At 40.0% G+C, this 26711-nt stretch overlaps 1 long non-coding RNA gene and 1 pseudogene across 1 annotated transcript in view; one reads left to right on the top strand and one right to left on the bottom strand.

Annotated features, from left to right (window-relative positions):
• The window catches only part of LOC103659192, a 194054-nt gene that overhangs the window by 18651 nt on the left and 148692 nt on the right, over positions 1-26711 (top strand). The gene's annotated exons all lie outside the window — the stretch shown is intronic.
• Positions 22305-23570, bottom strand: LOC121101179 (annotated as a pseudogene).

Here is a 26711-nt window from a genome sequence, read left to right on the forward strand (position 1 = left end):
AAATTCTTAGTTTCCCCCATGGCAAATTACTAAATTAAGATATGGTGCCCGAGCAGTGTCAAGAAAGCACGCTTCAGAGAAAAGGCTGAGGGTGTGATATTACAACCTTTTGCTAAAACTCCAAAAGATCAAAAGCCCAGAGTATTCAGTCACACAAAGGGCCCTTTCAAGAGATTAAGGCTGTGCTTCACAGATTCTCTCATTCAAACCAAGGAGCTTGTAGGAGGTTTCAGGGTGTTGTCCCTCAACCATCTCAGCAGGAGATGAAGGGAGGGAAGGGTTTATCTCCTAAAGATCTGTGGGTGTAGCTTTTTTCTAATGGAGTGAACCCCATTAAAATCCACAGAAGACCTACAAAGGTCTTGAGAAGATGATTGAACAGAACACCGCCAACTTGGATTAAACTGGACAGAGAGAATGCAAAATGAAAGCAGACTGTCAGATCCTCAAAATGCCACAGCAGGAGGCAGGCTGATATGATTTCTCAGATGTAGATACATGTTACTTTTCTTGAAAAGGGAGAGGAACCAAAAGCCCAGAGGGTGGAGTCATATTATACTATACACTAAATAGAAACCATGGGAAAGAGAGAGAGAGGTACTGCATACTAAAGTTATGTCTAGGCTTTGAAACATAATAAATGAACTCCCAACATTTGCCCAGCTGGATTTCAGAACTGCTATGGATCAGTGACCCCTTTTTTCTTCCTTTTTCCCCCTTTTGAATATGAATGTCTATAGCTGTTATCCTATGTCTATCACACCATTGCATTTTGGGTATGTTGGGGGCAGTCGACTTGTCTCTTTAGTTTCACAGGTCCAAAAATGGAGAGAAATTTTGCTCCAAAAGCTGTACTTAAAGGATTATATGCAGGAGCCTTCTCCGTACCTTGATCTAATTTAGATGATAAGATTTGGGGCACTTAACTGAGTTTATAATGTGATGAGATTCCCGTAAACCTCGGAAAGAAGTGGATATGTGTTTTCATATGGGACAGATTTGAAACATTAGGGGTCACAGGGCAGACTGTGGTGACAGGATATAAGGTACCTCCTCTTCACCCCCCCACCCCCCACGATTTCCACCACCTGGTATTTATATCTTTGACTAAGCCTCCTCTGCTTGAATATGGACAAGACTTGAAATTTGCTTCTAACCAGGGGAAAGCAGCAAAAGTGATGGGGTGGATAGGGGTATTTGAACATAATGATGTAGAGTGTATCATCTGTTTTACTGGAGTTTCTCTCTCTCCCTGTTATTGGCTCTGAGGAAGTAAGCTTCCATGAGTCTTATAGCCACAACCTGACAACAACCCGAGGGAGCTTGGAAGTAAATCCTTTCTCATTTGAGCCTTTATCAGAACTTAGCCTTGGCCACAAAAGTTTCAAGGTCATTAGTTTGCTACAGTTGAAATAGTCAGTTAATGTATGTATGTATGTATGTATGAATGAATTTGTCTGCCTGTCTATCCAACCAACCAACCATCCATCCATTCATCCATCCAACCATTTATCCGTCCATCCATCTTTCTAGCTATTTGCAGAGATGAAAAAGAAAGTGATTTATTTGTTCTTGCTGAATTTGTATGACAAGTCAGTTTATAATTGGCCATCATTCAATTTTCATAGGAATTACTGATATTTTGGCTATGCTGATGTCTGGGAAAACAGTATGTATGTGTGTTTGTGTGAGTGTGTGTGTGACTTTCAGCTGTTTGAGTTAACTCACTGTTGTACAAAGAAGGAAGCACTTCTCTACAGAGACCTATGAAGACATCGCTTCTTGGGTGTGTGGAAGCTTACTTATTACCTCTCCAGTTGGAAGGTTAGACTTACTGGGAGTATGTTAGGAACTCATTTATTTTCTTCAGTCCAATAAATGACCACAAGTATTGTCTATTTGAGAAGAGGTATGCCCTCTGTCTGCTTGGATTCTTCATGTCCTGGGATTCTGCATATACTATAGCTCTGAATGTGTAGCTACCAGGAAAATGGAGGGAGATCAACACACTTTAAAGTTACATCAATTTGTACAGAAGAAACAGATAGTTGAATTTATCATAGATTTTTTTATGTGGATGTTCCCCTGGAAAGACACTAAGAATTGGGGAACTGTCATCATGTTGTGTCCCTGGCTTGTTTCTGCTCTTCCTTAGTCCAAGTCCTCTGTGTCCATCCTAATGTACATGTTGCTGACATGATATCATATAAACCTGCATCTCCACAGACTAGACTTATGATTTTTCCCCCTCATTAGCCTTCATTAAGCTTTATTTCTTTGAAAAGATGCTTACACTTTTCTTTAATTCCACTCCTTCTTACCCTTTGAGAAGGGTTACTGACAAGATCTATTACCAAACAGAACCCGAGGTGATATGAACATAGCCTGGATTTGAGCAATGTCTGCATGTGGATTGCTTAATGCTTTCCCTTCTACTGTCCCTTTCTTCACCCCTCTCATTTCAGAGTTCAAGAAGCCCTGAAACAGAGAGAGGTCAGATATATTGCACAAGTCCATCTAATAAATCAGTAAGTAAAGATCTCATTTGAAGCTGCCTCCTTGGTCTCTGACAAATTTTATACCGTCTCTCATAGCAAATCCATTAGATTTAGAAAAATAAGTAGCTCTATGCCAGAAATCTTGCATTCTCCAAAAGTGTGAGTAAAGTTACCTCAGACCAAGCCTCAGAATTGAGCCTGTGCTTGCCTCCAGCACTGAGTAGCTAGTCTCTGCCAAGGAACTGATTCCAGATTTTTTTCTCAGCTATTTCTCTACATCCTCAAAACAGTAGCACAGACAATCACTAGGAATAGTGTGACGACTCCTATTATACAAGCCCTATGAGGCCAGAGCTGCTAAAATCAGCGACACACTGTCACAACTCTCCTTGAGATGTGGCTGTGTAGAGCTGGTTACCTTGGGTCTCACCCTTTGTAAAATATTCATTTAATTAAAAGAAGTTCACTGTAATTACTTTCTGGTTATGAAAGTTCTAGGTGCCTGTTGAAAGATGGTTGGGGGAAAAATAAACTAATGTAAACAAAACATCCATAGTTTTGCTACTTGCTATTTCACATGTAAATACATTTCCTTCCATGATTTTCTCCAGCCTTTTAAAAGATACTTGAAACCAGAGTACTTGTACAATGTTATATGGTGCTCTGTTCACCTTAACATCCTATCACAAGGTTTTGGAATGTCCTTAAGAAATATTTATACATGTATTTTTAATATCTATGTTATAGCCCAGCATCCTGAAGAAATATTAACTCTTCCTTAATGTACTATTCATTTCATTTAGAGAGTCACTTATAACCAAACTTGTAATTATGATTCCAAGTCCTAATGATGGTTCAAGAGGCCCTTCATGATATGGTGTCCAGATACCTCCCTGAGTTCATCTTCTCCGATTCTGCCTCTCTTCATTTTACCCCAGCTCTACTGGACTCTTCCCTGTTCGCTGAACTTGACAATCTTATTGTACCTCCAGCCTTCCCAGCACGTCCTCTGCCAGGAATGGTCTTCCTAGAAAGCTTAATGGCTGGTCCTCTCACCTCCTCAGCCTTTACTTGAACTTTGCCTTCTCACTCCTTTATTTCTTATTTATTTATTTATTTATTTATTTATTTATTTATTTATGATTTTATTTATTTATTTGAGAGAGAGAGAGAGGGAGAGCACACGAGTCAGGGATAGGGGTAGAGAGAGAGGGAGAAGAAGGCCCCCTGATGAGCAAGGAGCCCCATGCAGTCCTGGGATCATAACCTAGCTGAGGGCAGATGCTTAACTGACTGAGCCACCCAGGAGCCCCCTACTTCTTTTTTCAATCAACACTAAAACTTCAATCAACACAGAGAATCTCCCTACACCCTCCCAGTTTTATTATTTCCTTCTATTCTTCTCCATAGTATTTTTCACCATCTAACACACTTTGAAAATTTCTTTGTTTCTTTATAACTATGTCTCCCACCCTCAACTAGAATGGAATTCCACAAGGACAAATTTTTTGTTTACCGCTATATCTCTGATGGGTAGAACAACAGTCCCAGGTTTTTAGTCTTTGATTAATATGCGTTTAAATGAATAAATAAAAAAAATAAATGCTGAAGTAAATGTGTTTATAAATTGATGTACCAGCATTTTAGGATACTTCCTTAAGATAGACTCTTAGGAGTGGAATTATTAGATTTATGAATTATTGTTCATAATTATTAAACTATTGAGAATACTTTTGAAAAATACTCAAAATTGAGATATTCCCATTTAATGATTTTCTTTTTCTTTCTTTTTAAAAAAGATTTATTTAATTAATTTCTATACCCAGCATGGGGCTCTCACCCACAACCTAGAGACTGAGAATTGTATGCTCCACTGACTGAGCCAGCCAGGTGCCCCAATGCTTTTACTTTTCAACTGGCTCAAGGAAAATTAATTGAGCCTTTTATTTATTTATGTATTTATTTATTTTGCTTTTGAAGGGCCTAGGTAATTCAGGTAACAAAATCAATCCCTCCCTTCACCTAATAGAGCAGGGTTACAAAACTATCTATATATTTCTTCTCCAGTTCTCTGTGAGTGATAATTCTCCAGAATATTCATGTGAAACTTCATTGTTAGCATGTCCCAATCCACTATTATATGTATGTCTTTATTAAAAGGGTGGGGACACCTGGGTGGCTCAGTCGGTTAAGCGTTTGCCTTTGGCTTGGGTCATAATTTTGGAGTCCCGGGATTGAGCCCCACGTCGGGCTCCTTGCTCAGTGGGGAGTCTGCTTCTCCAGCTCCCTCTGCCCTTCCCCCTGCTCCTTCTCTCTCTCCCTCTCACTCTTTCTCTCTCTCTCTCTCAAATAAATAAATAAATAAAGTCTTAAAAAAAAAAAAGATGTTAGCATTATGGCAGTACCAGTATTCAAAATCAAATTTAGAGCTTTTGAAATAACCAGAACCTAAGAGAAACTGGAACAATTTCTCCTGTAAAAATATATGTTTAGAGTGATGGGAATATTATTGGTGTTCTTTCAAAAGCAGAAAGTAACATCAGAAATCATATATTTTAATATAACACATTTTATCCCTACTTTGGTTAATTTTGTCTTGGTGCTTTGATTCATATAACCTAAATAGAAAAAAATAAATATTGAAACAAGGACGAGTTTCAAACTATTTGGACTACATTATTGGAATGCATATTAACACATATCTAGCAACCCATACGCATCAGTAGTCTGTTGCATCTATCTGAAAATTTCTGGAAAAATTCTTTGAGCCTGACCTTTTTTAAAAAAATCTTTTTAAAGGAATTTACTTAATCAACAAATATGTGACCAACCCTGCTGTAGGTTGGAGATAATGTGGTTATTTATGTAAAACCATAATCCATTAATTCTTTTAAGTTCTCAGATTAACTTGTATGGACTATAGCCCAGTTTCATATTCTTATTTCCTAATACTTCTGGAAGTATTCAAAATACAGTTCCAGGTTCTCTTGTCAGTGAGCAAGTTCAAAGAGTTGACTCCTTCTTTTCTTTCTCCTCCTTCTCCCCTTCCCCCTCTTTCTTCTGTACACACATGCACATGCTCACACAAACTTGATATATATATATATTATCTATATCTAAATATATAATAAATATATATTAATTTGGGTATTTATTCTGTTGGGCATATATTTGGGTATATAATAACTATATTATATTTGGGTAGATACCATATCGACACTGGAAACTTCTCAAGTAACTTTGATAGTAAAAACTCTTCATCTTATTTGATATCACTGAAACATTAAATTATTGTTCCTGAGTAAGCATGTGAATCCTTGAGGTGAATTTGCCTTTCTGATGAGCATATTACACTGTGCTCTTCTTTCCTTGGATCTTCAAAATGGGGAAGGGTTCTTATTCCCCTCTACTCTGGTTGTGCAGATAAGTTGACCCTCTCAATACCCTTTCCAAACTCCTTTTCTACTGACTACCTCTACTACAAAATCTAAGGAAAAAAACAGTGCTCGCAATCCCACCTCTTATAAGCCAGAGTGATGATGTAACGTGATGGTGGGCAAGGAAATGGTGAGGGAAACTCTGAGGGAGACTGTCCCTCCTTTTCTTGTCAAAGAAAAAGGCAAAGCCATGTCAGGAAGGAGATTTTACCCTTCTGCTTGCGCCCTTCTTTTTCTTTGTCTGCAATGCTGAGAGACTTAGCAGCTGTCTTGTGACCATGAGGATGAAAGTTGTATGCTACAAAATGACAGAAGACAAAAAGAGTGACATCCTGATGCCTAGGGCAGTGGGATTCTTATTATCTGAGAGACACTCACCCCTCCCTTTAGGCGTTGTTTGTTGGGTTGTCTGTTATTTGTAGCCATGCCCGGCGCTGACTTAAGCACGAGTCTTGCTAGCACCCCTCCTCTGTTCTGCATTCGTTCTCTTCTGATGCGGTGTGGGGCTGTCATGTCTTCACCTCCCACACTCTGAGGGGCTGCCAGCCAGAATGACTGATGCTTTTCTAGTCCTACTTCCCACTTGAGACACACAGTGTTCAAAAAACAGTGGAGTGGCAGGGATCATGGTAAAGGCAAATTTAAACTTATTTTACTGTCCTCTGATGTCTTTCATGTGTTTCTTCTGAAGTCTCTTCACCGGAGAGAAATGCCTGCTCTCCACGGCCTCTGCCTCAGTCAGCCGATGCCTCTCTCTAGAAATATGAGGCTTATTTTCACTTGTTTCACCTAGAAGTATAATCGAGCAACTGTTTCATGTCAACTACAGATCTCTCTCTCTCAAAATACCCATGATACAATAGTGGAGGGGCAGATTTGCTGTTGAGAGCCATGATCGTATTTTAAAGGAGCGGGATGATGCAGGAGTTGATAAATCTGCATGATGCAAAGGCAGGCCTATAACTGAGTTTGGACAGGAGGCTAAAGAGGGTGAGAAACATCAGGGGTTGCACAGAGGGTTGGATAAAGAAAAGAAAGGGCCAGCTGAGGAAGATAGGCCAGAGAGATGGTTTAGGCTGGAGTCTTACATTGAATAAAATGGTCTGTAAGGAAAAAAAAAAATCACAGCCATTACGTTAGCTAAAGGCCTATAAAATCTGAATGCAGTATTTAGTCTGAATGGATGCTTTGCTTGAATGTAAAACTTTTTATAGGTCTTCCTCTCTTTATATGTCAGTTAAATCTGTTATTTTCCTAAATGATTTTGGGAGAGAAACTACAGGAAAAGCTTGACTGTCACCTTTGGTTCAGCAACATGCCAAATAGATGTTGGAAAAGCAGAGGGACTCCAGGATTCAACTGCAACTTCTTCTTAGAAAGGTCGCTGTTCTAAGGTTTCTGGAAAAAATCACCCAGAATCTCACGGAGTGGGCTTTGAGGCAATGGTATGTGCTTTATTTTTAAAAATTTTTTAAAAAGATTTTATTTATTTAGTTGTCAGAGAGAGAGAGAGCACAAGCAGGGGGAGCTGCAGAGGAAGAGGGAGAAGCAAGGCTCCCCATGGAGCAAGACGTCTGATGCAGGACTTGAACCCAGGACCCTGAGATCATGACCTGAGCTGAAGGCAGACACTTAACTGACTGAGCCACCCAGGCACCCCTATATGTGCTTTAATGAGCCTCATGAACCCTGGGAGTTAACCATTCAGAAGAATGGTTAAATGATCATAACAGAAGGGTCTCTCCTAATAGATATAAAGTTTTGCTCAAATACTCTTTCATATTTGAGAAATTTTGGAGAGAAAACTTTTGTTTTTCCCTAAAACTTTTTGCTTTTTTTTCCTACAGGTAAGCTAATGATCAGGAGAACTATGTCTGTTTTGTTTTCCAGTAGATTCCCAGAATCCAGGCAGAGCTATAGAACAGGTCTCAATAGGTCATATCTAGTCATATAATAGGTCTCAATAAATACTTTTGATTGAATACAATTAACTTAGAAATGGATTTTAAAGATACAAAATTGGGATAGTATAAAATTAATAAGAAGTTAGGACTTCTTTTGTTCCAAGTACTGTTAAAAGATAATATTTTATTCAAAAATTCTAGCCCTAGACTATATATTTCTATAAATGCATTCAGATCCTTTGATGAAGCAACATAAAACTTTCTGCAGAATCCTTTGCTACATTGGATGAAAAATGTCATTTGTCATTTGTTTCTTCTTTTTTTTTTTAAAGATTGTTTTGCCAAACTTCATTTCTGGTAGACTTTTTGTTTCACCCTTTGCATTTATTTTGGCGCTAAAATACAATGGTATTTTTAATGAATTTGGACTACATGATTAAAGAAATTTTAAGCAAGGCAAAGTAATTATAAGTAATTACAAATAACGAAAACTTGGAAATAATCTGTTTTAATCGCCTTGATTTAGAGCCAGCCCATGCTGAAATGCTATTATAATTGCTTTTATCACAACTATGTATGCAAAATAATTTCTTGAAAAATACTGATTTTTTTCAGTATGATTCACCATAATCTTCTTCCCCATTTTTCCCAGTATACTTGATTGTCTAAAGGCCATCTTTCCTCAAAAGCGATAAAGGCTGTCAGACAAAAACATCTTCAAGTGAACTTTATGCTCTCCAGTTCTGAAGTAGGAATCAGTTACATTGTCTTCAAATTGGTTTAAAAATCCAAGAGAGGTGGTGGGTTGTATCAATGTAAATATCTTGTCTACTGTATTCTACTATAGTTTTTATAAAAATGTTACTGTTAGGGGAACAAGGTAAAGTATACACCACAGCTTTTTGTGATTTTTTATTTATTTATTTATTTATTTATTTATTTATTTATTTATTTATTTTCTTTATTTATCTTACAATTGCATGTGAATCTACAATTATCTTAAAAATTTCAGTTGAAATAAAATCCAAGATAAGTCTGTTTCCAGGCAAGACAGTTTGGCTTTGGAAATGTAGGCAGCGGGGATGCTTCATGTAAAATACAATCAGGATTATTAATTAGCTAATGTGCTGCAGTATAAGGTGCCTTTCTCCTACCTGAAGGTAATCCTTCCCACTTAACTTTTGATTTATCTCTTCTTTCAATGACAAGATCTTCCTCCTTTGAATAAATCCTGTTTTACTATGTGTTCAGTTTTTCCTTTTTTAATATTATAGTGGCATTACTTAATTGCTCCCCAAATTTGTAGTTTTATTACAACTTCCATCTTCTAATTTCTGATTTTGAGAGTCTAGGCAACTTTGAGTGGAAGAACTCAGTTATGGAGAATGTTGCCAAGGTTTGATTATTCAGCTCATGTTGTCCTCCTGGACCTAGAGAATTGTTCAGTAGTAGATTCATGACAATCGCAGATCTAATTGAATTCCAGAGAATGTTGTGGGAATTCAAGGTGTCTGTGATATGTAGATGTGAAACCTACATATCTCTCATCACTAAACCAGCCAGCCAGGGATGGAGTTCCTGCAGAGATGAGCGGACTCAAGAGAGAGGCAGAGGAACGGAGACCTGATCAAAAAGTACCTAAAGACTCTACTGTCTTGGACTTTTTCTAATGCATGAGATAACCATACAAAAACCAACCAACCACACAAGCAAAAACCCAAACTCTTTATGCTTGCAACGTAATGAGTCTTACTGAACTTGACTAATCTTGACCTCAGCAATAGAAAATCAGGTGTTGTGAGTAAAAATGTGGAACTGGCTGAACCAAGGAAGGAGTGAAAAGAGAACTGCTCTGTCTTGTACTGGAGAGTTGGCTTTCTCTCTGTAGTTACAAAGGAGTTTTCCAAACCATGGCCTGCTGGTCTTTGGGATACAGATCATATAAGAAAGGTCAGAATGCTGAAGTGTGTTGAAGTCTTTTTTTTTAATGTTCAGTAATGTCCTATGACAACAAGATCTGCTTCTGAAATTAGGCCTCTGAAGGTTGAGAGGAGAGAAAATAGGTTTTGTTAAGGAGGGTCTTCTGCCTATAGACTGTTATAAAAAATGACTTAGGCTCTGGTTTTCTGGTTTCTCGTAGGGTTGGCATACTTAATTTCTGGCCCCAAGCTGAGGTTAATATAAGCAAAAGCAGGGAGAGAACTTAACAAGAGATAAATTTAGGGTCAGAAAGGGACTGATTTTTCGATCTTCTTCCCGGTTCCTCTGTTGAGGCTTCACTGTCTGTCAAAAGTAAAAGTCACTCCTGTTTTGGTGAAATACCTGAGATGTAGCCATGGGGGCCAAGGAATACATTATATTTTCCTTGTCAGTTATATGATTTGGGGTGGAAACTGTTATTCTGAGGACTAGGAGTATGGTAGAAACCAGTGCTGGCCTAGTAGGAAACAGAAATTTCTAGGCCCAGGTCTGGGTTTAGCAGTTCTTACTAGATAACATCTATGGCTTTAACTAGTAGCCCCTGATATGTGCTAGAAACAAACAGATAAGAATATATCTTAAGCTCCTATGACAACAGTATTTCTCATAAAACCTAACCAAATCTGGCTAAAAATAGCCCATTATCTGCTCAACCCTAGACCCCAAATTCACACTATCATAAAGTAGTCAGGTCAGACACAGCAGCCATACCATTGTCTGTCTCTGATGTTGCAGTGGGGTGGGGGATGGACAAGGAAATTCCCCCAGAGAGCTGTCCTAGAAACCGTTCCATTTAGCAATGGCTAGAGAGCACTGCTGATTTCAATTCTTCTTTTTCTCAAGTGGGAGGTTTTATTATAACTATCATGTTCTCCTTTCATTAATAAATGTTAGATAGTGTGTGATGGATAACGTCTCAATTTTACTACTAGTTGTGTTCTTGGAGAACACTGTTCCTGGGCTTGTCCTAGACACAATAACTGGAAAGGATTTTGAGTTCACTCCATTTGGGGAGGGAGGAGTATATTTCACGTAGGCACAGGCATTTTTGGAAGCGTGTATCTGGGATGAAAGGTGTGTTTGGATGTTGGATATTGGTTTTTTTTTCATAATAATAGTTTTATTATATTATGTTATTCACCATACAGTACATCCCTGGTTTTTGATGTAAAGTTCGATGATTCATTAGTTGCGTGTAACACCCAGTGCACCATGCAATATGTGCCCTCCTTACTACCCATCATCAGCCTATCCCATTCCCCCACCCCCTCCCCTCTGAAGCCCTCAGTTTGTTTTTCAGAGTCCATAGTCTCTCATGCTTCTGATTACCCCCTCCTTTCTTTATCCCTTTCTTCTCCTACCGATCTTCCTAGTTCTTGTGTTCCATAGATGAGAGAAACCATATGATAATTGTCTTTCTCTGCTTGACTTGTTGTAAGCAAAGGTGTACACTAGAGAGGAATGACCTTTGGTTTTTTCCTTGTGTCTAATGCCAACTTTCCCTTCATCTCACTAACAATCTCTGATTGGGCAAATCATGAGGCTCCAGGGAAGTTTACCCCACTACTGACTCTAGTGACTTGTTCTTACCAGAGAAGCAGAAACTTTTATCAATCCACTTCTGAAGCTAACTCTCCTTCTGGATCATTTTGCTTAAAGAGTCAGTAAATTCCCTTTGTTGTTTAAGCAATTCAGGTTGAATATTATGTTTGTCATGTAACAGAAAAACATATTCAAAGCTCAAATCCCTTTCTGGGAAGAAAAGAAAAGAAACAAACCTCCCTTCATGGTGTCTGTCTTCTTCTAGCTATCATTTCACTATTTTTCTTTTTATCACTACAGTAGTTGAAAATGTAATGTTTGCTTGGTCTCTGCAATTCCTCTTCTCTCATTTACTTGACAACCCCCTGGTTTCTGCTTTCCATCCTCATCATTGTACAGAAACAGCTATTCACAAGGACATAAGTGGCTTGCCATAGCCAAATCAATGGACTTACTTTAGTTCTTAACTTATTCAGTCTCTCTCCATTGGTGTCAGTTGATACGAACTTCCTTTCTTCTCTTTATTTTCTTTCTTGGCCTTCTTAAAGTTCCTCTCTCATTACTTAAGTTTTTTTATGTAACTTTCAAAGAGCTTCTGCTCAATCCTTTTGCTTCCTCTTCTTCTGCCTATACTCTCCAGAGTTATTTCCAGAGCTATTTCCCATTCCTTGACTTTTAAGCAAACCTTACTATATATTCTTATATAAATTATAAACATTTTCCTAGTTTTGCGACAATCCTCAGGACTCCTCTCTCCTCCAGTCTTCTTGTTTCTAACCTAAACTCTTGCCTTTGTGACTTCAACTTGATATTAATCTCTGACTACTCTGAACTCGATATTCTCATATGGGTTTGCTTTATCTGAATCTCAGCACAGTCATATGAATTTATGCTTGGGTTGTCACTTGTTAGGAAATCTCTGTCCTATCATGGTCCTTGTATTAGTCAAGGTTCTCCAGAGAAACAGAACCAAGAGGAGATATACAGATACGTAGAAAGAGATTTGTTATGAGGGATTGGCTCACATGAGCCAGTGAGCCAATTATGGAGGCTAAGAAGTCCTGCAATCTGCCATCTGCAAGCTGGAGGCCCAGGAAAGCCAGTGGTATAGTCCCAGTCCAAACTTGAAGACTTGAGAACCAAGGGTGGGCAATGGTGAGAGTCACAGTCTGAGTCCAAAGGCCTGACAACCAGGAGTGAAAATGTGTATCTCAGCTCAAACAGAAAGCAAATTTGTCCTACCTCCACTTTTTCGTTCTATTCAGGCCCTTACAGATTGGATGGTGTCCATCTGTACTATGAGGGTGATCTTCTTTATGCAGTCCACTGATTCAATTGCTAATCTCTTCTGGAAACACCCTCACGGATACACCCAGAAGTCATGTTTTATTTGTTATCTGAATATCTCTTATTCCAGTCAGTTGGACATGTAAAACTAACCATCAGAGGTCTATAGAACACAACTCCTACTTCATCCTCCCTCCACCCCAAGGCAAGGGGGAGAGGGAGGAATTGAACATAGGTTAATTTTCCTTCTTACCACTTCCTGTACATCAGTGAAAGCTGGCTGTGTTGCGACATCAGTTAAATACTAGAAGGCCACTGGAAACCAAGAGAAAGATAGAAAGGAGACTACATAACTGTAGGCAATTTTTTTATGTCATCATAGTCTGCATCTTTAACCAATGATATTGGTTTGGTATGAGGTAACAAAGATAAAAAATAAATTTAAAAATTGAAGGAGGAGGTGATAGAATCCCTTGTTGGTCAAGTAGAACCTAACTAGATGGATGGAATAGGGCTCTGCTTCTTTAGAACCTATACACTTTGGGTGGGCCTGGGGGAGAATGGAGAACCCCTGCATATATAAGAGATCTATGTGGGAGTGGGAGTGACAGCTGGTCCCTTCACTGTGTTAGTTTTCAAGATTTGCCCTCTGAAAGGATTGTCTAAAATGTAGAGGGGTTTGTTATTCTTCAGACTTTGCAGGTAGAAGTTACCAGCAAAGAATGTAGGGCTTGGATCTTGGGGTAGAAACTCGAGGCAGGTACTAATTATTTGAAATCCATTGCTCATTGAGAAGGAGCTGACGAAGACAAGAAAATTGTCTTCAAGGGGCTCTACATGTCCAAGGAAACTAGAAAGCATAATTAAAGTCATACCATCTCATCAGGAAAGGAACTGTGGTCCATTATGACGTGATTTATTTTCTAGTCTTTTCTTCCTAAGCTCATCTCTTAAATTATGGCATTCTCCAGATGTCCATCCTCGACCCACTGTTCTTATGCTGTAAACTCTTCCAGAGTGATCTCATTTCCTCTCCTGATTTCAGTTCCTGGTGACTTCAGTCCTCTATCTTTATCCTTGACATTTTCCCACAGATTCATACTTCTATCCATCTGTCTGCTCTATGTCTCCCATAATGTCGTCTTATAGTCTCAAACTCAACTTTTATAAAACAGTAATTACTCCCACCACCACAAATCTGCTCTTCTCCCATCTGCCTAACTCCTTTATTATTATTATTTCTCTATTCTTTGTTGTGTTTGGAAGTACTGACTACACCTCATTTACCCAGGCTAAAAACCATCTTTGGTGACACTTTCTTCTCCTTATCCCCAAATCCAATAAATTCCTATGAATTTTAGCTCCTATTTTTCTACCCTCTCCCCTACTTTCCATCATCCTTTACCTTTGCTTTAATTCAGGCCACTGTCCTCTTTTTTCCTAAATTATTGCAGCAACTTCTTAGCTGGTCTGTGATGGTCAGAATTTTCATTGTAAGCAATAGAAAATGACTTTGGCTAGCTCAAGCAGAAGAGAATGTTTCATACAGGTTTGGGAATATTTATAGAATCAACAGGATAGTTGGAGAACCAGATCCAGAAAATGTGTGGAAACCAATGGCGTCTAGTTAGTTGGGGCCATAGCCAATGTGATGTGTTATAACAGTCAGGTTGGCATGTTACTGCTAACACTGGCCTTGCTGAAGAAAGTACCATTCTCACCTCTGGCCCCACTGACATTCTGGCCCCTGAACAGTTCTATGTTTGAATGCCATAGCTAACTGTCCCTTCCCATTATTCATTCCATATTCAAAGTCCTGAGTGCAAGTGTCAAATTGGCCAACACTAAACACGCCCATGCTTTAGGTACTGGAAGATGGGGAGAAAAAAAAAATCTGTCCTCATTTAGTTGCTATGATAGGAAGTGGGTGCTGCTGTCCCCAAGCTTCACACAATAGGGCAATTCTTTTTTTAAACTGGAAATACTGAAAAACTGGGTGGCAAGAATAATAATAACAAAAAGAAACATCCAATAAGTGGACCTCTCTAATCAATCTTCCTCATGGAAACCAGGGGAAGAGAGGAGACAGGTACTCATAAGGAAGTTGCTGCAGAGACCCAGGCAAGAAATGATGGGCTCCTGAAGTAAAGTTGTGACAAAAAAGTGTGGAGAAATGGGCAGATCTGAGGGATATAAAGGATTTATGATTTATGGACATGTGGGATGAGAGAGATCAAGAAATTAAGGTTGGCGTTGATATTTCTTTCTCAAGCAGTTAGGAATAAGTGATTGCTTTAACTTTCGATGTATTTAATTTGGGAGCTTGTGGGAGAGTCAGTGAAGATGTCATTTAAGTGGATGGTTCTGAGTCTGGGGTTCAGAGGACAGAGCAACACTGGAGATGTGTATTTTGAGCCATTAATATAAAATTGATAATTAGGGTGGTAGGAGCTATGTGATCGCCCAGGTGTGGTAGACAGAGTGAGAATACCCAGTTCCATGGAAGCTGACACAAATAGGTCCTGCCGCCCAGCCTGCCTCTTTGTGGCAGCCATCCAGAGACATTTGGGCTACATCACCTCAATTCTTCCAGATTTAGCACTTGGCTCATTCCTTCTCCTTTGTTAACATTAATCCTGCCAAACTCTTGGTGATTTCAATACGCCTCTACTGAGTGTATTTCCATCACCCTGGTCTCTCAAATCCTTGACCTCCTCATTTTCAAAGATTTTTGTCTTTCCCCCTGCATCAGCCATTCACTTTTTATTGTCAGACACTGGGTTGGTGTTTTTCAGTCACGACCTTTTAGCAGATTATAAAATCAATGCAATGTCATAGGGAGCATTTCTTTCTCTTTTAAAAAAATATTTTATTTATTAATTTGAAAGTGAAAGAGAGAACACAAGCAGGTAGAGGGGCAGAGGGAGAGGGAGAAGCAGACTCCCCACTGAGCAGGCAGCCCAACTCGGGGCTCAATCCCAGGACTCCAGAATCATGACCTGAGCCGAGGGCAGATGCTTAATAGACTGAGCCACCCAGGCGCCCATAGGGAGCATTTCTTTAAAATTAAAATTTCTTTTAAAATTTCTTCGAAACTGAAAATATCAGCACGCTTAGTATATGCTTAGTGTCTGAACCCGGTTATACATTGGTCTAATCTAGTTGTGTACAAGATTTACAATTGTTTACATACTGTAAAAAGAGAAAAGGCATACTAAGAGCAAGATAGTTTGAATTTTTTAGTGAATTAAAAATGTATGTCTTCAGACAAGGACAAGGATAAGAATGATGTCTTTGAGTAGGCAAGGGAAAATGGAATCCAATACTCAAAATATTATTTCTACTATTCCCTCTTTTTTACTGCATTAATTAATTTTCTTTGTTTACAAGATTATTGTCACCTGCAGACAAAGATGTAATAAAATTTGCATGAAAAAAAAGAAAAATGTCCCATGGGACCATACATCCTGTTCCAACTCCTTCAATTCTGTTTCGTTTTACAGAAAATTTTCTGTACTCATTATTTCTTTTCTCTCTTTCCTTGAAGCTTATTATGACCACTGCAGTTAGATTCTTATTTTTACCGCTTCACCAAAACTGCTCTTTTAAAGTTACAAAAATCTTTGTTTTTTAAACCCAATGAGCATTTGATGTACTTAATTTATAAACAAGGTTTGATAGGGTTGATCATTGTCTCCTTTTTGAAACTCTCGTTTTGCTTCACCCTGACTCTTTAATAGTCTCTCTCCATTCTTCTCGTACTGCACTAGTATCTCACCGATAGCATTTTCAAGTGTTAACCACTTCCTCTAGCTGGACACAGTTGCTTCCTGTGGCTTCAGCTAGGCCACTGAACTCTTCCGGTTTATATTTCCCCTCTTTGGAAACTACTCAGTTTTCTTTACAAGCTTCTCTTATTATTATTCCCCAAATCCTCAAATATGAATGTTCCTTCAGGGATCCCTTCTTAGATCTCCATTCTTTATTTATTCAATAAATATCGAGTAAGGGCTTATTATGGATAGACATTTTCATAGATGTTAGGATGCAGCAGTGAACCAAATAAGCAGAATTTGTTTACATGAAATAAGACCTGTGGGAGACAGCAGAAAATAAACACATAAGCAAAAACATGGGGATACGTGGGATGAAGGAAAATAGAGCGTAATGAGGCTGTACAAAGTTACTCAATGGAGAGGCAATTTTACGTAGGGGCCAGGAGTGCTTGCTTTGGCAGCACATATACTAAAAATGTAGGGGTCAGGAAAGGTCCTGAAAGAAGTAACGGAAGTTACAGGTTATAATTTGGAGGTGGGCATTTCAGGAAGGTGAAACAGCAATACACAAAGAATGTCAAGTAGGAGGATGCCTGGTATGTACAAGAAAAAACAAGAAGGCCGATGTGTCTGGAGTGAGAAGAAGGAGAGAGGGGAATGAGAGGGTATGGAGTGAGTGAGGAAAGTAAGGACCATAGCAAAGAAAGCTTTGCCAATCATGAGAAAAACTTCAGATTGTATTCTGAGTGAGATGAAAAACCACAAGAGACTTTCGATCTGTAAGAACTTACATCTTGAGGTTTAACCTTGCTAAGGGAAAATTGAATGACTTTAGTGAAGGTGGGGGGGGGTACAAATTAAATCATAAAGACCAATTAAGGAGTTACTGAAATGAGTCCTCTGAGCAGTGATGACAGTTTGTACTAGGGTGACGGTGGGACAGATGATAGGCACTGGTAAAATTTTGGATCTAGTTCAATGACAGAATTGACAGGATTTCTTGAAGGTTTGGATGTGAAGCTTGAGAATAAGAAAGAAGTCCAGGATAACTCTAAATTTTTGGGCTGAACAACTGGTAGAGTGGAGCTACCATTAATTGAGGTGGGGATTACTAGGGGAGAAACAGATTGAGGGAAGGTGTTGGGGTAATCAAGCCTTGGTTTTGTTCGTTTTAAGCTTGACCTACCTGTCAGAATTGAAGTGCGTATGTCAAGTAAGCAGGTGGGTATATGATTCTGGAGTGTAAGGGTGAAATCCATGCTTGAAATATACATTTGGTGTTGTCAGATCACAGCTGAAGTCATGGGACCAGAGAATCAGAAATCACCTAGGCTGGGAGGGTTAGATATAGAATTAAAAAGTCAGAGCCCCTATTCTTGTAAATATTTCTTCCAGCGGGGTGGCCCCACTTAGCCAGCAGTCTTTACTGTCAATTCATTCCTGTTGCTGTCGTGAGCCCCAGCAATGCCAATGCCATTAACTGTGACATCAGAGTGGAGTCTTCTAATGGCTCTGACACTGAGTAGACATTGGAGCTAAAACTAGTGGAGTATCAGGAGCTTTCTATAGTTCAGAAGAAAATGAAATAAATTTGGCTGCGAAGAGTAAGAGGTTGCCTTTTAAAATAGAGAGCTGAACTTTGTCATGGATCTTTGCCAAATCCATTCAGAGGCTGCCCTGCTAAGAATGGAGAGGAGGATGAGTATTCTCAACAACACAAGGTCATGTTGGAGGAGTCGCTGGGACATCGACCCCTTTTGTGATAATGCTTGCAGGAGTATCAGTCTCGGCTAGACTCCTGGTGGAGGAGCATGTCCAGTTGCCTGGTGGATTTTTCTTTAAACCAAAAGAGAATCACTTGAGGAATGTGTGGGAATTGGAGCCTGGAATCATGGACTTTTGGTCTTCTCCGTTTTGGCTTGTGGTAACATTAAATCTTTCCCTTCATCGCTGCGCCTGTGTTGCCTTTGGCTAATACTCCTTCTGAAGTCATGTGCCTTCTGGGTTCTGGCAGGTGGTGCAAGGGGCCAGTTTCTATGTCAGCAGTGTGAGTGCAAGCATGTCTGTTGGCAGGAATATCAAGGAGATGCCAGCTAAAAGAGTCACATTTATTGCCTTGGAGTTCAAAGTCAAATCTCTAACCATCATTTTCTTTTTTTTTTTTTTTTTAAGATTTTATTTATTCGACAGAGATAGAGACAGCCAGCGAGAGAGGGAACACAAGCAGGGGGAGTGGGAAAGGAAGAAGTAGGCTCATAGCGGAGGAGCCTGATATGGGGCTCGATCCCATAACGCCGGGATCACGCCCTGAGCCGAAGGCAGACACTTAACCGCTGTGCCACCCAGGCGCCCCTCTACCCATCATTTTCTTAAATGTCTGAAATGGCCCATGTGTATTGGGGGGAAGGGATCTGTTTTTATAAATTTAAAGAAGTGACAAACATGGCAAACAATAAAAACTGAGACTCTTGAATGAGGACAGAGGTCACATAAAGAAACGGATCATCTGAAACATATAATGGACCACTAAATCAACCATCCACATTTGGAAAATGTTCTTCAGTTCGTTAAACTGTCCAATGAGTGGGTTGCGAACTATTACTGTGTTCCTTAAGGCCTTAAGGGTTTTAGTTAAAGGCCAGATACAAATGGAGCAAAGGAATTAAATTGAAAGGATAATAAGAGTCTCGGAATCACTGGGAAGGCAGAACAAAGAGGTTTGCATTCGATGGGGCAAGAGCCACAACCTAAGGCACATTGGGAGAAAATACAATTGTTTCTACTGCTAAGAACTGTGCCTTGATGTGCGTCCCACCTACACTGCTCCTGGGGGTCCCCTGGTTCTGCCGTCCCCGAGAAGCAGGTACTGACGCTGCCACTGCTACCAGCATCAGAGCATGTTTTCAGCTCTTCCTTCTTTTCATTGTTAATTTCTGATTTATAATACATCGTGGGTACATCTGATTGGCTCAGAGTAGGAAATGTGCCCATCGCTAGCTGCAAAAACATCTGGGTTAGTTGTGTATCTGGCATCTTCTGCTTCTACAGTAGGATATGCCTCCCATCAAGATTTATAAGATATAAAATTTCCTAAATATACAGAAGAAGGTCAGATGCTGGGCAGCCAAAAAAGTGACATATGTCTATATTAGTATATACCCTTTGGCTGCTTAAAATCAACACATGCTTCCTTCTAAACTTACACGTCCAAAAGAGAAAATTGCTTGCGTGTAACATAATAAATTATTCCATATAAAACCGAGGATGTATCTACTGCCTTCCAAAATGGAAACAACCCAAATCTTATCAGTTACTACATCGAGCTCAGGCCACACTCCCTGGGTGATTCCATTCTTCCCCTCGCTTTGCCACGACCCCAACCAGAGATTCCACCACTTCACATAAAGTAGTGGGGAAAGGAACAAAAAGAGTGGGAAAATTAGGAGAAGTATATAGGTATATATGTGACACAGAGAGTGAGTCTTTTTTAAATGTTTTTTTAAAGTTTATTTATTCATTTGATTTTAAGTAATCTCTACACCCAACATGGGGCTTGAACTCATGACCCCAAGATCAAGAGTCATGTGCTCTTCTGACTGAGCCAGCCAGTCACCCTGGAACTCTTTCTTTATAATTCACAGAGGAGGGTCCACAGACCCCACCTCTCCTTTCTTTTTTCTCTCTCATCTGGCTCTACATGGCATGAAAACAGTCACTGTCTTATTGATAAAACCTTCCCAATTTATCACAACCTTTCCTCCATTTCCTATCTCCACAGCCATCATCTTGGATTAAGATGTTGGCATATAATAGCCCCTAAACATTTTTCTCTTTTCCCTCCTTATCTCCCTATCACATTGTTTCCATGAAAGCTGGTTATCTTTAAAACTGCACATCTGATTGTGTCACTCCCCTGCTTCCAGTACCTTGTAATTATTCTTTGGAACGAGTCCATAGCCCTCAGCATGGCCTGGCAGGTTTTCCGCATGCGACCTCAGTTCTTCTCCAGCCTCATGCCCTGTGTCTCTATTTCTCCCTTTCCATGTTCTTATTAACACTCCTCTCTCAGTTTCTCAGAAACCCCATTCCTTCCAGCCACAGGGATTGACAATGATATTCTCTTTGCTTAGAATGTTCTTGCCAACACCTTCTCATCCTTCAGCAACTTGGATTTCAGCTCGATTTCAAATCTTCATGTCTCTATCACATACTCCCTGCCGGAAGCCCAGACAGTCATACCACTGACTGTCACAAATATTATTCCTATTATGATTTGCCCTGGGAAACCTAAGGTCCATGAGGAAACGGGCAGCATCAGCCTGTGCACTGCTCTGTCCTCAACGCCGGGGATGCTTACAACCTGGCACGTGGCAGGTGCCCGACAGGTAACTACTGACCAAGTGGGTAAGTGAAAAAGGTCCTGTACTGGTAATTACTGGGCAAGGCATTTTATATGGCTGCCTTCCGGTTTCTATTTTCTCATGATAAAACTCAATCATTTAGTCTCTGATTTCCCAGGTAATTAGATTTGGCTGGGAAGGCATTACGGAAGAATTCTGTTCGCATATCAAGCTGATTTTTTGCTGTGGGGAGTGCAACAGCTTTACAGCAAACCACATCTCGTTTGTTTCCCAGCCCTCAACTTTGGCAAGAATATTTCTCTGCTAATTCGAGTGACCAAGAATTTATGCAATTTCCTTGGAAGAAAATTATCCTTTTAAGAACGTAAAGAACTATTTTGATTCTCTTCACCTAAACTTAATCGTTTGACCAGGCTCCATTTCTTCTTGCACCTGACTTTCTTTTTTCTTACAGAACCAATTCTGTTTCCTTTGTATAAACCTCTCATATTAAAAAATTTGCCTTTCAAATGCACGATGTCCTAGGATGTGTATATTGAACGACCAGAAATAACTCAGTGACATATTCTTCTTGCTTATTTCATACATATTTCCAACTTATGACTCATTGGTTTAAAGAGGACAAATGTGAACTAAGAGCAAAACAGAGTCCTTGATGTACTTGTGCCTGAGAGGAAGATGAATCACTGTGCTGCTGGCAAAGTGTCCCGGTCAGGGTTGCCTGTCTCGTGGGCTTGAATGACCCCCACTGTTCCCTGTCCTGGCCCCACTCACAAGCTCACACGCAACCTCACACAAACACACATCCCCAACACCACACACGTCTTACTTTAGAAGCCCTGTGGGACTATTTTAGGCTGGAAGGCATGCATATGATGAAGAAAGTGACTGTCTTGGAGGCTATAACTTGATATATGAACACGTCAGAGGGACCCAAAGTGTTAGCAGTGGCATTTTCATTCTCGGTTTTCAAAGAATTTTATTTTCCTCTCTCCTTCCACCATCTGTTTTTCTTACTGTAGCAAATGTCATTTCCTATGGAGCTTAATAGGATATGAAATGGGATTGTTTTACAGTGAATTTTGATGTAGTTTCATGATTTTCCTGAGAGTGGTTTTACTCCCTCCCTCCCTGCCATCCCCTCCCCCTTCTCCCCCTCCCCCTCCCTCCCCTCCCTCTTCCTTTCCTCTTTCTTTCCCCCCTCTTTAACTCTCCCTCCCTCCTTCCTTATTTCTCTCCTTCTTCGTTTTACTCAGAAATATTAAGCTAGCTTTGCCATTATATTAATCATATCAACTTGAAAATAACTGCTCTAAGTTTGCATCTAAATTCTGGACTGAAATCTGTGACGAGATGAAGTTCTTAACTCTGTCAGTTTTTATTTTATTTTGTTTCTGTAACAAACACAAATTCTCAAAATGGCATTAAGCTGTTAAGCAGTGAATTCCCTTTGAAGTGAGGAGCTAAGGATTTTAACTTCCGTTGGTGTATGTAGAAGGAGTCAATGCTGAGTGCGGAGTAGGAGAGCAGTGACCAGGAGAGTGCAGGAAGCCGTGGTGAGAGGGTGCCCGGAGAGACCACTTCTATGTGACAAGTAGTACTGAAACTTGACATATATGGATTCATTAAATTGTCACCATAAGTACACGCTGGAGGTATTACTGCTTTCTCCGATTTACATATGAGAAAACAGAGGCATGGAGATATTAAGGACACACAGCTGCTGAAAGCTCAGGACGGGCTCTTCTCCTCTCCCCTCACCTCCCAGCCTATTCTGTTATTCTCCTTCCTGTCCTCTCTTCCTCTCCTCTGCCTCATATGAACACATGCATTTGAGTTCATACACTCTTTCTAAGTGGCAGGATATTGGGCTACTGTAAAGCCCAGATTCATATTCTCTCAGATTAGCAAACCTGGTAGAAACAGAACTTCTCAAGTTCATATGTCAATTTCAGGTAAGGTCTTTGATTAGCTTGCTTAAATGACATGTCCATTCATGGATTAAGTCACATGGAATTCAAGTTAGCTGGGGGTTGAGGAGGGTCTATTACAAGACTAACAGATGGTGCTTACAACTTTATGGTCTATTAAAAGATGCAATAGTACACATGGAAAAAATTAGTTCCCATTATCTGAAAATGCTTACTCTATCAAATTTATATAATTTTCCATTGTATAAAAACTGAGCTATAGTTACGGAAGACCTACTGAAATGCTAAATCCATCTTCCATAAGAGAAAAGCTTTCTTCGATGCCCCAGAGTTCAGATGATTCTTTTTTTTTTTGGAAAAGCACTTGTTAGCATTTAATGAACCTCTCTCCACCTGGCTGTAAGCTACTAGGATTCAGCCTCCCCCGACACCCTTAATCTGCTCCTTAGTTCTTTTACTGAAGAATTTGGTCTTCATGATGACAGGCTGTTTGGGGAGCTTGCCCTTTCCCCAAACTGTGTAGTAGCCCGATTGTACCACAGCAATGATAGAAACAGCTCTCGTCTGGTTTTTGCCAGCATTTACCCATGTGTCTGCTCACTGACCAAGGTCCACAGTTTATCAAGGTTGACAGTTGGGTGGAAGCTCTTGTTCCTCTGCAAGTGGGAATGTCTCATCTCAGCTTCTCCAAAGTAAGCTGGGTGATATCTGTCTTGGTTGATCCTGTGGTGATGTGTGCCACCAGCATCACCCAGGCCTCCTGGGTGCTTCTGGTGTTTGTCGACGGGGCCATGGCCATGGCTCCCGCGGCCCCCAGATTTCTGGGTCTTTTTCAGTCTGGATGGCATGTTGGCAGCCCAGATGAAAGAGCAGAGGATTCAAACTTTTATCATGAATATGTTGAGTTTTACTTTCCACCACGGTTCTAGGCAGTGTTATTAAGAGCGGTGCCTGTGCAATGTCAAAGATTGTTCTATTGGATTATTGATCTCTGCCAATACTCTACTCAGGAAACAATGTAGAAGTCATGGACCTCTTAAAACAAAAGGGTGCTTTAAATAAAAGTATATAACTCTATAACATTGGCCCTCTAGGATTTTTGAAAAGCATAATTTTAGTTTTCCCAGTGATGCAGGGATTTAAAGAGGCAAGAGGTGCCATTTGCTAAAGGGTGTTGGACTCTGGGTAGTGGAACAAATGGAGAGAATCCGGGTCATGGATTGCTGCAGGTGGGAGGGCAGTGACTGAGCAAAAGCAAATAAATGCTTGATGCCCAGGACAGAAGTACAGTATTCAGACAAAGTTTGGTCATGTTATTTGTGGTAGTATTTGGGTTTTATGTAGCTTATAAATATGTTGGACAATTGTTTTAGAAGTTTCAATTGTTAATATTGGGCTTTCTTTCTTTCCTTCTTTTCCTTCCTTACTTCCATAGGATATAGATAATTTTATGGCTTATATGTACACAGTTATCAATTAATCATGCACTACTATATAACTTTGGAAGAGAACTTAAGGTTTGCCCCATCTTTAACTTGATTTGATCAGATATGAGATGTTTTATTGTATCTAATTCTCTTTTCTGATCCTTCAAATAAGCCCTTGCCAGAGGCCAGTGTTTCCATGACCAAAGAGAACAGTGTCTAAATCTTTGTTTTTCAAAATGTAGTCTGTACCACTAGCAACAATGTCACAGCAGAATCCCAGGCTCCACATCAGACCTGTTGTATTGGAACTGATAAGAGCCACCAGTTATTTGAACTCTTTCAAGGCGTTGGATACGCAAGTATTAATGGTAAAGGCTGGTTTGGAAGGGAGGCGCCGAGACAGTCAGGCATGTAGGATTTAAAGGTCCCTGATGATCAGTCTGGATGTGGCTGAGATTGTTTAACTGGAGAATAGGTGAATGAAGTGATGTTTAAGGAAGAGCAATGTGACTCCGATTTGCAGGTGGACGTGGGGGCGGGCAGAGAGAGAGACGGAGAGAGAGCATTGAGAACAATGAGGGCAATACAACCCAACCCTGAAGCAAAGGAATATTGGTCTGGTATGGACTCTTGGCAATGGGAATGGCAAGGAAGGGACTTGGTAAAACACTCTGACTTAGTAATTTCAGTGACTGGTGGGGAGGAGTTCACGTGACCCTGGGAAGATGAAACAAGTAAGTATTCTTTGAGTTAGGAGGTAGAGAGAGAATGCAGAGGATGGAAGTGCAGAGATGAGCTATAGAGAAAGAACGTATGAGCGAAGTCTAGCTCCCTGCGTCTCAGGTTTGGACCCCACTCACGGCCGGGCTCTGCCGTGGTAACTAAAAATTCATTTAAAAAATGAGGGTTGGGAGGACATCTATGTATCTTCTGAGAAATTGGCTTTACTCAAACATGATTATATAATTTGCATAAGACAAGTGTCAACTTTTACTCCTTTGATACAAGGGACAACTTAGTTATCTATTTTCTAAATATTAGCCAGAAACATTTAATGGCCACTGACTGTATTACAGTGCAACTTTTCAATGTTTCAAAAATTAATGTTCTGAATTCAGGGCCATAATCTTCAAATAGAAAAATAGTTTTGAGGGAATTCATGTTTGATGATTACTGTTTTCTTTTTTTTTTTAAAGACTTTATTTTTTAAGTAATCTCTACAACATGGGGCTCGAGTTTACCACCCCGAGGTGAAGAGTCGCACGCTCACCGACTGAACCAGCCAGGAGCCCTGACAATTACTGTTCCTTTATTCATCTTTTTGCTCCCTGAAAGCCGTAAAAAATATACGTCCAATTCATTTTATGATTACAGTGAACCCAAGAGGCTGAGAGCATTGGATACTGATAGCACTTACATCTTTTACATTTTAAGACAGTATAAAACAAAGTACATATTGCTCTTGTACCATTGCACTCAAGGAATTCAAACGAAACTAGAATATTCTTGACAGAATGCTCTGAGAGTCCTAAAGTAATGGTGTTTTCCTTAGAATGACGTTTTTGACGTTCGTTGTTGAATCGTGCTGTTACACTCTGCAACGGACATGGCAAACTCTAATTACAAGAGCAAAACCAAAACCAAACAACCCCCTCCCGCCCCCCCAAGCATATCCCACCTCATTGTTCCTTCCCAGATTGTTCCCATTCACTCCAAATAAGCTCGAGTTCCTGCCTTGCAGGGATAACTAAAAACTGCAGTCAGACGTAGGAGCTGCTTAATCAGGTCTGGGAACCAGGCCTTAATTAGAATGCTTGGAAAAGAAGAGCAAATGAAAATTATTAAGCTTCATTCTCGATTCCTGTTTCTAATTTTAAAGAGGAAATCATGCATTAATCAAGCCCCATGCTAGAGCTCAGAGGCACGTTTTTGAAATGTCCCAAAATAACAAGGGGAAAATTTTTGCTCTGTTTCAATAACACCGCCCTTGACTACTTGCTATGTATAGTACAATCTATTCCAATATGTGGTGTGCTAGGTTGCAACATACTAAGCTTTGGCTACATTAAAATTTTTTCTGGACTCAAGGTATATAGCATGATAATCAAGGTTAAGCATGTATTCCCTGAAAATAAAACAAAAATTTTCGGGGCACCTGGGTCCCTCAGTTGGTTAAGCGTCTGCCTTTGGCTCAGGTCATGATCTCCAGGTCCTGAGATCAAGCCCCACATCTAGCTCCCTGCTCAGTGGGGAGCCTGCATCCCCCTCTCCTTCTACCTGTCCCCCTGCTTGTACTCTCTCTGTTTCTCTCTCTCTCAAATGAATAAATAAAATCTAAAAATAAAATGAAACAAAACAAAAAAACAACAAAAATTTCCAGAATCCATTTTCAGACGTGAATGGAGGTGAATCAAATGGTTTAAGAGAAGAACACAACTCTACAAAGAGCCACATGGCAGAGAATTTCTGGTGAGCAGAAAATTGCATTTACGGGGCGCCTGGGTGGCTCAGTCGTTAAGCATCTGCCTTCGGCTCAGGTCATGATTCCAGGGTCCTGGGATCGAGCCC

The sequence above is a fragment of the Ursus maritimus genome, unplaced genomic scaffold (assembly GCF_017311325.1).
Source record: "Ursus maritimus isolate PB19 unplaced genomic scaffold, ASM1731132v1 scaffold_10, whole genome shotgun sequence".
Classification (NCBI taxonomy): Eukaryota; Metazoa; Chordata; class Mammalia; order Carnivora; family Ursidae; genus Ursus; species Ursus maritimus.